The following is a 15,796-nucleotide window of genomic DNA, read 5'->3' as shown; positions in this document are numbered from 1 at the left end:
TGGAGGGATGGACACTGGGAAGAGGTAACTATGGGGAGGAGGTGGGAGGGGAGCTGTTGCATTGAGGTAAACTGTGGTCAATGACATGCGACAAAGTATATGTGAACTGCTGTATGGAAAGTGAATTTGCTTTGTAAATCTTCACCCAAATCACAATAAATAATAATAATAATAAAAATATATTTTCCTAATCTGATAAACTTTTGAGATCTATGGACAGCTATAATTGAAATGCCACATTTAAATCCTAGCACTTATATAAAGTGAAATTTGAGGCAAATTATTTAACTTCTCTGATTTTGTTTCATTTTTGTAAAATGATATTCGTAGTGTTTAGAACGGTTCCTCTCACATAGCTGCTGTTAGTATTATTATTATGCCCTCCAAGTGCTTTGTTTTTCTCTGAACATTCAGTTCATTCATCCATTCATTCTTTTAACCGGTGTTTAATTAGTACTTCGAACAAGGTACTTTTAAGGTGCTAAGATGTTATATATATGTAAGTAATCGTAGAATTGATACTCTAGTAGCAGAGATATGATACAGCTATAAATGGTGTATATGAAGAAAAAGCTGACATAAAGAAGGAAATAAGAGATAGAGGAATTGGGGTAATAGGGAAATGCTGTTGTTGTGTTATTGTTATGTGCCGTTGAGTCGGACCTGAGTCATAGCGACCCCTCCTTGGGTTTCCAAGGCAATATCACTACGGAAGTAGATTGCCCCATCTAGTCTTTAAAAAAACACAGAGGTCAAAAGCAGCAAAGTATTTGGAAGTGTTTTGGAATTAATTGTGTCCTCAAAATAATGTATTGGAGTCCTGATCCCTATACCTGTGGCTATAATCCTTTTTCGAAATAGATTTTCTTTGTTATGTTAATGAGGACATATCAGTATAGGGTGTGTCCTAAATTTAATTACTTCTGAATGGTATAAAGAACAGCATAGACACAGAGACTGAAAGCCAACACCAACCCTATTGCCATAGACACTATTTCTGCTCATGGGGACCCAATGTGTTACAAAGAAAAACAACTTCTTAGGGTTTTCTTGGCTGTAATCTTAATGGAAGCAGATTGCTAGGACTCTCTTCCACTGTACTGCTGAGTGGGTTTGAACTGCCAACCTTTAGGTTGGCAGTTGAGTGCAAACCATTTTTGCCACCTAGCACAGCACCTAAGGCAGTTGACTGCTAACTAGAAGGCTGGCGGTTCAAACCTACCAGCCACTCCTTGGAAGGAAGGTTGGGCAATCTACTTCCATTGTGATACCACCTTGGAAACCCAAGGAGGGGTTGCTGTGAGTTTGGTCTGACTCCATGGCACATAACAACAACAAAGGGACCTTACACACAAAGACAAAGAAGGGAAGATATGCCACATGTGTTAGTTCTCTATTGTAGTACAGAAATACCACAAGAGGATGGCTTTAACAAACAGGAATTTATTCTCTTACAGTTTAAGAGGCTAGAAGACTGATTTCAAAGTGTCAGCTCTAAGGTCTGGGTGAAGGCCCTCAACCTTGGGCTTTGGCTCTGCTTCTTATTCCAGGTTCACTAGAGCTGGAGACTTTTTTTGACTCACGCAATTGCTGGCAGTCAAGGCTGACAGACCCAAGATCAACAAGTAAAATGAAAATGACACAGTCCCAGGATTAACAGGCAACACAGCAGGCCCCTAGTTCAAGTCCACAAACAATCCCAAGATTGGCAGGTAACATGGCAGACCACTGAGATGAAGACTCGGCCAAATGCAGGATCCAGATGTGCCAAAAACCTGGAGACCTTCCCCCAAAGCTTCCTCATATATATTGAAAGGAGGCCAGATTCTCAAGGCAGGTACTTAGCTGCTCACAGCAGATTCAACCATGGAGGCACTCTTGTCAACCATGGAGTTGATTACCAATCTTATCATGGGAAATAACTACATCCAGCTGCCCAGCCACTCAAAACCACTGCCCAGCCAAGTTGACACACTTTAACTATTGCACCACATGAAGATCATCAAAGGACCAAAGAAAGCCAGGGATACAGAAGCTAAGTGTATCTTAGTGTCAGACCAAGACAGATCTCAGCTTTTTCTTGGCTATGCCTGCCAGCAATCCCCTTTTCACCAGGCCAGCTGGTGGCTCTTCTCTTGGCAGTGCCAGCCATTGCCTTCTGCCGCTGAATTACTCTTGGCCTCTGCTCTGCTCAGGCAATGTTACAGCTCTTTAGCTTTGCCAGCAAGCCTCCTGTCCAAAGGTGCTCAGCGTTGTCTTCCCCTATGGGCCAGCTAGAGTCCCCTGCAGCTGTCTGTCTCCACCATGCCATCTACCAGCAGGTCCACCACCATGCCATCTCATGCCAGTCTCCTGGCTCCTGTTGCTCTCATACTTCTGCTTCTTTTTTTTTTTTTTTTGCCACTGGGTTCTGCTTTTTACTGTCTTCAGTGTTAAACCTTTCTCTTCTGGGTCCAAGCAGCAATTATGGGTCCAAAGGATGTGCTTCATTCTAGACTCTTCTTGATGGTAGTGAGGTCCCTTCAACTTTTGTGGGACTGGCCCTTATATTCCATTTCAAAGCATGGCCCTCCCAGCTGACCAGTCCCTGCAAGGTCACTTAATACTTATTGGTGGTTTTATGAACAGTATTTGCATAGTAAACTGACCAGTCCCTGAATAGTGAATAAAATAGACCAATCACAAGGCTGGCAATGGGCTAACCAATTATTTTGGGCAGATTATAAACCCAAGTCCATATATAAGAGAAACCTTTTGCTAAGACTAGAGTGCCTTCCCCTATAACCAGTGCCCTGAATTCAAACTTCTAGCCTCCTAAACTGTGAGAAAATAAACTTGTTTTTTAATGCCATCCACTTGTGGTATTTCTGTTATAGCACCTAGCTAGGATAGAGGGAGAAGAACTTGAGTTAAACTTTGTGGTGTGTGTGAATTATCAGATAGACATAGGTAGCATTAAAATTCAATGGAATACTAAAAGTTCAGAAGAAAATCAAGGTGGTGTAAGAATCTCTGTCAACGCTACTCCCTAGCTCACTATTCCCCTCCCTCCCCACATGCCTTTCCTTGTTTTTCATGTCTTTGTCTAGTTTCCTAAGAAAAAATGTAGATGTAGAACTGTAGTGTCAAAGGGTATATGGATAATTTTATTAATTATTATTAAATCAATTCCACATTATATATTAGTATATATATGCAATTTAAATAATAATAGAAGAAAAAACTCATGTACCTACTTCTTAGCTTAAACAGAAATGATCAATGCTATTTTAGGCCCTCGAGAGCCTCTTCTGCGTGATACATTGCCTACCCATGGCTCACCCCTCCCCTTTATCAGGGTAATCTTTATCCTAAAATTTTGTGTATTATTCCTTAGCTTTTCTTTATAGTTGAACCACATACATATGTATATATGTATCCCTAAACAGAATGTTTATATTTGCATGTTTTAACTTTATATGGATAAAATATATTGTGTATGTAATTCTTTTTTTTTTTTTCACTCAAAATTATGTTTCTGAGATTCTTCCTGCTGATTTTTGTAGGTATGATTCCTTAAGATACTTTTTTCAAAGCCATAATATAATGTGTTTCATTGTGTAAGCCACAATTTATTCATTCTCCAAGTGATGATCATTTGAATTGTTTCATTTTTTTGCTATTGTAAACATTACTGCTATGAACCTTCTTACATGTGACTTGTAGTGCACATCTGCTAGAGTTCACGTAGAGCACATAACTAGGAAATTACTAGATAATGCTATTTTATTGTCCAAAATACTTGTACTAATTTACATTTCCATCAGCTGTGTGTGAGAGTACCTGTTGACCTACACTTGGAATTAAAAGATTTTTTTAACAAATGTTTGCCAACCTTGTGAGTGTGCTTGAACAATATCTCTTGGAAAGATCAGCACAAGGCCAGTCCCCGTGAGGCAGAGGTTAAAGATATCCCAAATGTCCAAATTGCCATGCTACTCCATCATTTCAGACATTAACTCCTCCTCCTCCTCTTAGTAATCTCCCCCATGTTAGCATTCTGTATTTTGTTGTAACACCTCACAGAACTCACAGACACCCAAGGGATCACCTCATATATTGGTGGTGGAGGCTGGGGTGCTGGCAGTCTGGCAAGTCCCAGGTATGTAAGTAGGTCTGGAGGATCCTCCCAGGTTTTGAGGTTTGACAAACCTCAATCAGCAAAAGAGATGATGGCTGCTGTCCCAAATCCAGGGGTGAGATGACGACGAGCCAAAACGCAGAACCAGAGAAGAGGAGGACGAACCTTCCCAGAAGATTCATAGGTATACCCTCAAGGAAGCTAAGGATGGTGATTTGAGTTATAACCTCCAGCAAGGCGGGACTCAAGATATATCCCACCTGTGCTTCTCCAACAGAAATAACCCAAGTGGATGACTTTAACAATTAAGAGTTTAAAAACAGCTACTCAGTTACTCACAGCAAATTCCACCACAGAGCCGATTACCAATCTTAGGGAATAACTATTACCAGCTGCCTAGCCAAATTGACACACAACCTTACCTACCATACCACCCTAAACAGGCTTGGTTAATAGGATTTATAATACACAACAAATTGGAGGACAGTGACTAGAAAGACTACATCAAGCAATTCACTTCAGGGTACGGTGTGAAATATCTTTTTTTACTTGTAATCTGCATTTCCTTGATTGCTAATGAAATTCAGCATTTTCCATTTGGTTTCCTTCTTTTGTGATGTGTTTCTTCAAGTCTTTTGCTCATCTGAGGAAGGATGTCATATCTCTTAGGTGTATGTGTGTGTATAGATACACACACACATTTATATCTTTTAATGGAGTTGAATTGTTCAGTTTTTTCTTTGGTAGTTTATGTATGTGTGTGTGTGTGTGTATGAAATCTTTTTGTACTCTGAGGTTATATAGACATTTATAAATTTTCTTTTAAAGATGTTAAAGATTTTTTCATATTTAGGTCCATAATCCAACTGGAATAGATTTTTTTTTTTTTAATGTAATATTGGATCCTCTGTTATCTTCTTTTGATTTATATATCTGTACTTTTGCAGTTCCATACCATACCATTTTCTTTACTATAGCTTTATAGTAAGGTTTCTTCTTTTTAATTGTGCTTTAGGTGCAAAATTACAGAGCAGAATTTGTTTTACATTTAACATTTTATGTACATTTGGTTTCACTCCCCAATTACCATCCCCAACCCTAACCCACTCTTCTTTTCTCCCTTCCCAGTAACCACCCCCTCCCTGTGCCCTTCTTAGTTATGCACTCTTGTATGTCCAGCTTTTCTTCCATGTGAATGTTGGCTCTCTGGTGCCCCATGGCCAATTACTCCAAGGGTTATATCTCCATAGAGTAGGTGGGTACATTACCCTGGGTTGTGTGTTCTTCATGTAAATCTTATTTATTGAGAGCCAGCCCTTGGGAGTGAGTTTTATCCCAGGTCCAAAGTGTATCCCAGGGCCATAGTCTTGGGGGTCCCATCAGACTCTATCCGACCAGGAATTCTGGTCATTATTGTGTTTTTGGATTTTGTTCCTCATTTTTCCTCCCACTCTGTCCAGGATCTCCAGTTTTAGTCGCTTCCCAAGTGTTTGGCATTGGGACCCAGGTACCATCTAGTTCTTCTGGTCTTGAGGTCCATCATGTCCTAGGGCTGATTGTTTCCATATGCCCTTGATTTTTTTTTTCACTCTTCTTTCTTCCAACAATAAGAGACCACTAGCTGATCTTAGATGGCCGCTTGAAAGCTTTTAAGACCCCAGTCACTACTCACCAAAGTAGGTTGTGGAACAAGATTTTTATGTTATTTTGTTGTGCCAATTGAGTCTGTGTCAATTGGCCCCAATACTATGGTCCTGAGTCAGCAGATCCAGTGGATCTCTCTCTCACAGTATCTGGCTATTTTGAAGGATTTCTCTGTGTCTCTTCTGTTGCTTCTGTAATGATTGCGGGCATTTTGTATCACTAATATCTGTACAGTATTACTCTCAGCTGAATCTATCTTTGGTCTAGAATATAATCCTGTTCACCAACCCCCATCTGGTCTTCTCACTTGTCTATGTGTTTATCTGTTGCCTGGTGTTTGGTGTTAATGGTAATGCAGTATTGTGCATATACCAGTATTAGCTTCTGTCGTCTATATCTTATGTGGACAACTCGGTGTCCTACCTTTCCCCAATGTTATCATGCTGGTCACAGACTCTTTCCATACCATCCCTCTCATTACCCAACTCAGGGTGTGGCCCCCAACTAGTCTAAAATTTTCCCCTCTCCTTCCCTTCCATCCCTGGTAACCTACAAAGTGAGTTCCCTTCCCTGAGCAAACCCTTCCTTGACTTTTTCAGTAATGGGCTCATGAAATATTTGTCCTTCTGTGATTGACTTATTTCATGCAGCATAATGTCCACCAAGTTCATCCATGTTACGAGATGATTCACGTATCCTTCATTGTTCTTTAAGGTAGCGTAGTAGTCCATTGTGTAAATGTACCATAATTTGCTTATCCATCCAGCTTTTAGGATATTTCCATCTGTATTGGTTACCTATAGTGTGGCTGTAACAGAAGATACCACAGATGGGATGGCTTTAACAAAATGGAGTTTATTCTCTTATAGTTTGGAGGCTTTGAATTTGAGTTCAAAATGCCAGGCTCTAGGAGCTGGGTGAAAGCTCTGCCTCCTGCTCCTGGCCGACTGAAGCTGGAGGCTTTTCTTCACTCATCTGCTGGCTGCTGAGGATGATAAAGCCAAGGTTGAGAAGTAACAAGGCAGGCACAGTCATGATATTACCAAACCACATGGCAGGCCATTAATTAAAGTCCATTCAAAGTGTCAAGATTGGCAAAGCATGGCAGGCTGCTGAACAACAACTTGGCTACATGCAGGGTTCAAGCTAGAGACCATTCCCAAAGCTGCTGCTTATAAACAGGAAGCAGACCACATCCCTAATGCAGCTACTCAGCTGCTTGTGATAGAGCCCACCATGGAGTTGATTGCCAGTCTCATCATGGGGAATAACTACCACCAGCTGCCCAGCCATTCCACCAGGCCTAGCCATGTTGACACACAACCTTAACTACCACACCATCTCTTTGGTATAGTGAATTGTGCTGCAATGAACATGAGTGTGCATATGTCTTTTCATGTCCTGTCTCTCACCTCTTTAGGATATTTTCCTAATATTGGAATTGCTGTTCAGTTGGTTCAAATGGTATTTCTATTTTCAGTTTTTAAGGAAACACCATACCATTTTCCACAGTGGTTGTACCATTTTACAGTCCCACCAGCAGTGTATGAGAGTTCCAATCTCTCCACAGCCTCACCAGCATTTATTTTTCCTGTCCTGTTGAACTTTGCTGTTATCACTTGGGTGAGATGATATTCCATTGTTGTTTTGATTTGCATCTCTGGTGGCATAGTGCCTAAGCATTTGACTGCTAACCAGAAGGCTGGTGGTTCAAACACAGCAGGCACTCCTCAGAAGGATGGTTGGGCAATCTACTTCCATAATGATACTGCCTCAGAAACCCAAAGAGGGGTCACTATGAGTCAGATCCAACTCAACGGGAGTGGGTTTGGTATTTTTGGTTAATGGCTAATGAATGTGAGCAATTCCTCATGCGTTTGTTGGCCACCAGTATATCATCTTCAGTGAAGTGTCTGTTCATGTCTCTGGCCCAGTTTTGAATTGGATTGTCTGTATTTTTAGCATTGAGGTGTTGAAGTTATCTATAGATTTTGGAGATAAATCCCTTGTCATAGGCAAATATTTTCTTCCAATCTGTAGGTTCTCTTTTTACCCTTTTGACAAAGTTTTTTGATGCGCATAAGAATTTAATTTTTAAAAGGTCCCAGTCATCTAGCTTCTCTTCCACCTCCTAAGCATTCTGGGTTATGCTTGATAGTGTATTTAGGCTGTAAATAAGGGCCCCTAGATTTTCCCCTATTCTATCTTTAATGAATTTCATAGTTTTGGGTTTTCCATTTCCAACTTGAGTTTTGTGTTTTTTTTTTTTTTTCTTGTGTGGGGTGAGGTATGGGTCTTGTTTCATTTTTCTGCAAGTGTATATCCAGTTTTGCCAGCACCATTTGTTAAAGAGGCTATCTCTCCCCCCTTCAATGGGGGGGAACCCTTTAATGGGTTTTGGTACTTTGTCAAAGATAAGCTGTCCATAGATGGATGAGTCTATTTCTGGGTTTTTTTTTATTCTGTTCCATTGGTCTATCTGTCTGTCATTGTACGAATACCACACTGTTTTGACTACTGTGGCTGTATAGTAGGTTTTGAGATCTGGGAGTGTGAGACCTCCTACTTTGTTGTTCTTCTTAGTAGTGCTCTGCTTATCCAAGGTCTCTTTCCTTTCCATATGAAGTTAGTAATTGGTTTTTCCATATCCTTAAAAAATTTTGATGGTATCAGGGTCGGGATTGCATTGAATGTGTAGATTGCTTTGGGTAATATTGAGATTTTCACAATATTCAGTCTTCCTATCCATGAACAAGGCAAGTTCTTCTATTTATGTAGATCCCTTATAGTTTCTTGTAGTAGTGTTATATAGTTTTCTTTGTATAGATCTTTTGTGTCTCTGGTAAGATTTATTCCTAGTTCTTTTATCTTTTTGGTAGCTATTGTAAATGGTATTGCTTCCCTTATTTCTTTTTTAGAGGTTTCTTTGTTGGTATAGAGGAATCCAACTGACTTTTGTATGTTGACCTTGTATCCTGCCATATTACTGAACCTCTCTATTAGTTCCATTAATTTTTTTTTTTCTGAGTCTCTTGGGTTTTCTATGTATAGGATCATGTCATCTGCAACTAGAGATAGCTTTATTTCCTCTTTGCCAATTTGTATGCCTTTTATTTCTCTTTGTTGCCTTAGTGCCCTGGCTAGGACTTCCAATAAAATATTAAGTAGAAGTGGTGATAGAGGGTATCCTTGTCTGGTTCCTGTTTGTAAGGCTAATGCTTTGAGTCTTTCTCTGTTAATATTAATGTTGGCCATTTACTTTGCATATATGCCTTTTATTATGTTGAGGAATTTCCCTTCTATCCCTAATTTGCTGAGAGTTCTGAACAGGAACAGGTTTGGGATTTTATCAAATGTTTTTTCTGCATTGATTGATAATGATCATATGGTTCTTTTGTTTTGTTGATGTGGTGGATTACAGTGATTGTTTTTCTGATGTTGAACCATCCTTGCATGCCAGGTCTGAATTCCACTTGGTCAGGATATATTATTTTTTTGATGTTGTTGGATTCTGTTGTTAGGGTTTTGTTGAAGAGATTTGTACATCTATATTTATGAGGGATATTGGTCTGTACTTTTCCTTTATAGTGGTGTCTCTCCCTGGTTTTGGTATCAGTGTTATGTTTGCTTCATAAAATGAGTTAGGAATTATTCCATCTTTTTCTATGTTCTGGAGTAGCTTGAGTAACATAGGTGTCAACTCTGCCCTGAATGTTTGGTAAAATTCTCCAGTGAAGTCATCAGAACCAGGACTTTTTATTGTGGGAAGTTTTTTTTTTTTTTTAATGATCTGGTCAATTTCTTCCTTTGTTGTGGGTCTGTTCAAGTATTCTATCTCCAACTGGGATAGTTTAGGTAGTTCTTGTGTTTCTAGAAAGTTGTCCCTCTTTTCTGGATTCTCGAATCTGTTGGAGTACAGTTCTTCATAATATTCTGTCAGTATCTTCTTTATTTCAGTTGGTTCTGTTGTGATGTCACCCTTTTTGTGTATTATTCTTGTTATTTGCATCTTCTCTTTATTTTCTTTCTTAGATTTGCCAGTGGTTTGTCAGTTTTGTTAATCTTTTCAAAGAACCAGCTTCTTGTTTTGTTGATTTTCTCCTTTTTTTTTTTTTTTCATTTATCTCTGCTCTGATCTTTATTATTTCCTTACTTTTGGATACAGTAAGTTTCTTTTGTTGCTCTTTTTCTAATTGTTGGATTTTTTGAGTTAGAGTGTTGATTTTGTTTCTTTCTCCTTTTTTGACATGTGCATTTATTGCTATAAATTGACCTCTGAGTACTGTTTTTGCTGTATTCCATAGATTTTGGTAAGATGTATCTTCATTCTCGTTTGTTTCTCGGAAATTTTTTATTTCACTCTTTATTTCTTCTGTTACTCAGTAGTTTTTGAGCAGTGTATTCAACTTCCACGTGTGGATATTTTTTCCTTGATTTTCCTATGATTAATTTCTAATTTTATAGCATTGTGTTCTGAGAAGATGCTTTGTAGTATTTTGATATTTTTGTATTTATTGAGGCATATTTTGTGTCCTAATATATGATTTATTCTGGAGAATGATCTGTGTGCATTGGAGAAGAATGTGAATTGTGCTTTTGTTGGGTGGAGTGCTCTGTATATGTCAATGAGGTCGAGTTGGTTGATTGTATTGTTGAGTTCTTCTGTATCTTTGTTGAATATTTTTCTAGTTGACCTCTCCCTCCTTGAAAGTGGTGTGTTAAAGTCTCATACTACTATTGAAGACTTGTCTGTTTTCCCTTTCAATTCAATTAATATTTGCTTCACATATTTTGGAGTACTTTCATTAGTGCATAGATATTTAGTATAGTAATGTCTTCATGGTCAATTGACACTTTCAGCATCATATAGTGACCTTCTTTGTGTCTTATGCTATTTTTCACCTTAAAGTCTGTTTTATGAGAAATTAATAGTGCCACTCCTGCTCATTTTTGTATACCTTTGGCTTGGTACATTTTTTTCCAATCTCCTTTTTTAATGCATTTTATTGAAATATAATTTATGTACAGTGAAATACACAAAACTAAAATGACATGGCTCAGTGCATTATTATTATTATTATTATTTTGCAGTGTTCCTTCCCCTTCCTTCCCACCCCTGGCAACCAACAAAGAAAGTTTCCCTCCATATATAAACCTTTCTTCGACCCTCCACAACAATGAATTAATGCTATATTTGTTCTCCTGTGATTGACTTATTTCACTCAGCATAATGTCCTCCAAGTTCATCCATATTATGCAGTATTTTGCAGACCCTACATCATTCTTTAGTGCTGCATAGCATTCCATTATGTGTATGTACCATAGTTTGGTCATCCACTCTTCCGCTGATGGGCACATAGGTTGTTTCTATCTTTTTGCTATTGTAAATAGTGCTGCGATGAACATGAGTGTGTATATATCTTTTCCTGTCCTGGCTGTCATCTCTCTAGGATATATACATAGTAATGGGATTGCTGGCTCAAATGTTATCTCCAATTCCAGCTTTCTAAGGAACTGCCTTATTTCTTTCCACAGTGGTTGTATCACTTCACAGTTGCACCAACAGTGTATGAGAGTCCCAATCTCTCTAAATCCACACCAGCATTTGTTATTTTCTGTCTTGTTTAACCTTGCCATCAGTGCTGGGGTGAGACAGTATCTCATTTTTGTTTTGATTTGCATCTCTCTGATAGTCAGTGATTTTGAGCATCTCTTCATGTATTAGTTGGTCTCTTGAATATTCTCCTTGGTGAAGTGTCTATTCATGTCTTCTGCCCATTTTTCAATTGGATTGTTAATTCCTTTGCTGCTGAGATGTTGGACTTTTCTGTAAATCTTAGAGATAAGTCCCTTGCCAGATATGTAATTATCTGCAAATATGAATTTGTTGCTGTCATTTTTGTTATGTGGTTTTTTGTGGTGTTGATTTCTTTGTTCCATATAATTTTCTATGCTGAGCTTGTTTCGTTTATGAATCATGTTATCACTTCCTTTGTTGCTATTGTTTTAATATTTGCTAAATATTTGTGCTGGACCTCTTTTTTATTTTGATGTGAAGGTTTATCATTTTTCTTTGAGATTACTCTGTGATTTATAGTTTTCTTTCCAAGCTTACAACAGTCTGTTCTATCTTGTAGTTGTCTTGACATCCCTACCATCTAGAAATTCTGTAACCACACAGTTTCCCTCTTTTTCCCTCTTTTTGGTTTGTAGTTGTCCTCATTTGTCAATTGATATCTCTGGTTCCCTGTTTACAATCTTGTAGGCTTACTTACTTTGGATACTTCCATAACTGGGTTGGTTTCTGCGTTATGTCATTATGTGTGTTAACCATCAGTTATTGTTGGCTCTTGTTGCTTCTCAGTCCAAAGGACTCCCTTTAGCATGTCTTGTAAGGTTGGTCTGGTTTTAACAAATTCCCTTAATTTCTACTTTTCTGGAAATGTTCTAATTTCACCATCATATTTGATGGACAGTTTTGCTGGGTACATAATTCTTGGTTAGAAATTTTTCTCTTTCAGGGTTATATATATATATACTATCTGTTATGGTTACCTGGTAGCATAGTGCCTAAGGCACTTGACTGCTAACCAGAAGCCTGGTTCAAACCCACCAGCCACTCCTCGGAAGGAAGATGGGGCAATCTACTTCCATAGTGATACTCAGAAACCCAAGGGAGGAGTCACTATGAGTCGGGTCTGACTTGACGGCACATAACAACAACAACAACAACAAATGGTTACCTAGTACCACACTGACAGGAATATACCACAGACAGGATGGCTTTAACAAACAGGAGTTTATTCTTCAATTTGGAGGCTTTAAGTCCAAGTTCAAAGTGCCAGGCTCTAGGCACTGGGCAAAAGCCCCTCTGCCTTGGATTGTGCAGCTTTACCTCCTACTCCCAGCCCACTGACGCTGGAGGCTTTTCTTCACTCAACTGCTGGCTGCTGAGTCTGACAAACCCAAGGTTGACAAGTGAAAAAGCACAGTCCCAATGTTACCAAACCACACAGCACACCATTAATTTAAGTCCATTCAAAGTCCCAAGGTTGGCAGAACATGGAAGGCTGCTGAACAATGACACAGCTACATGCAAGGTTCAAGGTGCCATAAGCTAGAGACCATTCCCCAAGGCGTCTGCTTATATACAGGAAGCAGACCACATTCCCTAAGGCAGCTACTGAGCTGCTCACAGTAGATTGTACCATGGAGTTGATTACCAGTCTCATCATGGGGAATACTACATCCAGCTGCCCAGCCACTCAACCAGGCCCAGCCAAGTTGACACAGAAACTGAACTACCACACCATCCCATTGTCTCCTCACCAGCATGGTTTCTGCCCAGAAATCAGAGCTTAGTCTTCTTCCTTGCTCCTTGTAGGTACCTTTTCATTTTCCCCATGCTGCTGTCATTATTCTTTCTTTGTCTTTGGTTTTGGTGAGTTTAATGATGTTATGTCTTGGTGATTTTCTTTTGGGGTCTATCCTGTTTGGGGTTCATTGGACTTCCTGAATGGATATATTCTCATCTTTCATCATATCAGGGAAGTTCTTTTCCAACAAATCTTGGACAATTTTCTCAGTGGTTTTATTTTTCTCTTCCTGTTCTGGAATTTCGATGACACATAGGTTATTCCTTTTGATGGTATCCCACGTGAACCTTAGGCTTTCTTCATTTTGTTTTGATCTTTTTTCTGGTTGATTCCTTTCCAAAGAAGTATTCAGGTATTTGTCTTCAATCTCATTAATTAGGTCTTCCATTGCATCAATTCTACTCCTTTGCCCTTTCAATGTGTTATCTATTTCTGACAATTTAGAATTAATCTTCTGGATTTCTATCTATAGATTTGGAATCATTTCTAATTTTTCATTTATTTTGTCATTTTGATCTTGTATTTTCTTCTGAAATTCTTCTAGGGTTTTGTCTGTGTTTTCCTTGATCTGTCTCTCAATCTTTCGAAGATACCTAAATATAATTCTTTTGAATTCCTTATCAGGAAGTCCCAATGCTGCGTCTTCCTCAAGGATGTGTTTTGGGTCTGAATCCTGGTCCGTTATTTCTCCTGTTTTATCTTGCTTCTTTTTTGTGTAGACTGTAATGCTCTGTTGTCTCTGAGGCATTGTGATATTTTTGTGTTTATATTTAATTGATGATTGTATGTTGGAGTGACTTGCCCATGATTTTCATTTTCTTTGTTTTATTTGTATGTTATTTATGCAAGCAGGGGTGCTGTGCTGTGCTCCTCTATTCACTAGGTGACAGCACTTATACACTCATCACCTGTCTCCTTTCCTGTTGTCAGCCTCTTGTATGTCCCTGCCAACCTTGGCAAACAGAGCCTATTCTTAGGTACCTGGAATCTAAATGAGAATACTAGCACTTTAAAATCCAAATGGTTGCCACTTGTAAAGATTCATAATGGCTGCACCCTCGGTCACTTTAAATATCCAAAATGGCTGCAGCTTGTAAACATTCAAAATGGCTGCACCCTCAGTCACTTTAAATATCCAAAAAGGCTGCTGCTGTTAGACATTCAAAATGGCTGTGCCCTCGGTCACTTTAAATATCCAAAATGACTGCTGCTTATAAAAATTCAAAATGGCTGCACATTTGATCACTTTAAATATCCAAAATGGCTTCCACATGTGAACAATGAAAATGGCTGCACCCTCTGGACAGTGGAAAGTCAGCTCAAGTTGTCTCCCTCCTTGTTGTTTCCCTTCCTAGTCATAGGGCACCAATGCAGTCATCCCTGCAGCCCTTAGTGACTACAGCTGATATTTAGGTCAAGTCTCAGGTCCCACCACCAGTTGGAAATCTTCAAGCTGTTGGTCCTGTCAGAGTACCTAACAGTCCACAGCTCTGACCATCTCTGTACTCACTGTTTTTGTTCAGGTTTTTCCACTAGATGGTGCCTAATCCACTTCTGTATAGTTCCTTTCAAAGCTCAGAGCTCCAGGATTATCTTCTGCATCTCTGTCAATTGATTTTTCTTTTCTTTGTTGAAGAGGGTCTGTGTTGCTTGTCTGCCTATTCCTCCACCTTACCAGACCACCCTTTAACTTTTAATTTGTTTTTATCTTTCTGTGCAAGATGGGTCTCTTGTAGGCAGCATGTCTATACGTCTTCTTTCTTATCCAATCTTCCACTCTCTTTCTTTGACTGGTGCATTTAGTCCATTCACATTGAGTGTAATTAGTGATAGGTATGAATTGATTGCTGTCATACCATTGTGTGTTTTTGTTGTGTTGTTGGAGTTTCCTTGGTCCATATACTTTTCTGTGTAGAATTCTTTTTATTACCTAGTATTTCCTCTCTTTTCTTCTTTATTGTTGGTTTTGTGCTTACTAAGCCATATCATATGTTTTCCTTCTTTCTGGGTTTGCTTAGGGGGGTTGTTAATTTTCTCTGTGGTTACCTTGGACTGGATTCTTGTCTCTTTATTTTTGGAACAGTCTGTTCTATAAGGACATTGTCCTGTTTTCCTCTCCATTTGGAATTTTTGTACCTAGAACTTTTATTCCTTCTATTTGCTTTGTTGCTGGTGACGTGCAGATTGACTGCCTTTTTTTTTGGTGTACAATGTTTTATGGGGTTTTTTTTTAGCATGTTTTTCTGATTTGGTTTCAGTGTTGATACCACATGTCCTGATTTTGTTGTTCTCTGTTGTGGATTCTCTATTGGAAGGATTTCCTGAAGCATTACTTGCAGAGTTGATCTGTTTTTTTCACAAAATCCCTTACTTTGTTTGTCTGAGAATGTCTTGATTTCACTCTCATATAGTTGATGGAAAATTTGGCTGGATATAGGATTCTTGGTTGGAAATTTTTTTCCTTCAGTGTTTTATATATGTTATCCTATTCCTTTCTTTCCTACATGGTTTCTACTGAGTAATCAGAACTCAGCCTAACTGTTTGATTATTATAAGTAATATGGTTTTTGTCCCTCCCAAGATGCTGACAAGATTCTTTCTTGGACAAGTATCTTTTCTTCCTTCATGATATGGGGAAAATTTTCTGTTAGCAAGT

At 38.8% G+C, this 15,796-nt stretch overlaps 1 protein-coding gene across 1 annotated transcript in view; it reads left to right on the top strand.

Moving 5' to 3' along the window:
• The window catches only part of LOC103212634 (zinc finger protein 570), a gene marked incomplete at its 5' end in the record, with an annotated part of 66,066 nt that overhangs the window by 1,608 nt on the left and 48,662 nt on the right, over positions 1-15,796 (top strand). The gene's annotated exons all lie outside the window — the stretch shown is intronic.

This window comes from Orycteropus afer, unplaced genomic scaffold, assembly GCF_000298275.1.
Source record: "Orycteropus afer afer isolate SDZICR_OR568_19922 unplaced genomic scaffold, OryAfe1.0 scaffold01044, whole genome shotgun sequence".
Lineage (NCBI taxonomy): Eukaryota > Metazoa > Chordata > Mammalia > Tubulidentata > Orycteropodidae > Orycteropus > Orycteropus afer.
This window is presented reverse-complemented; position numbering and strand designations above follow the sequence as displayed.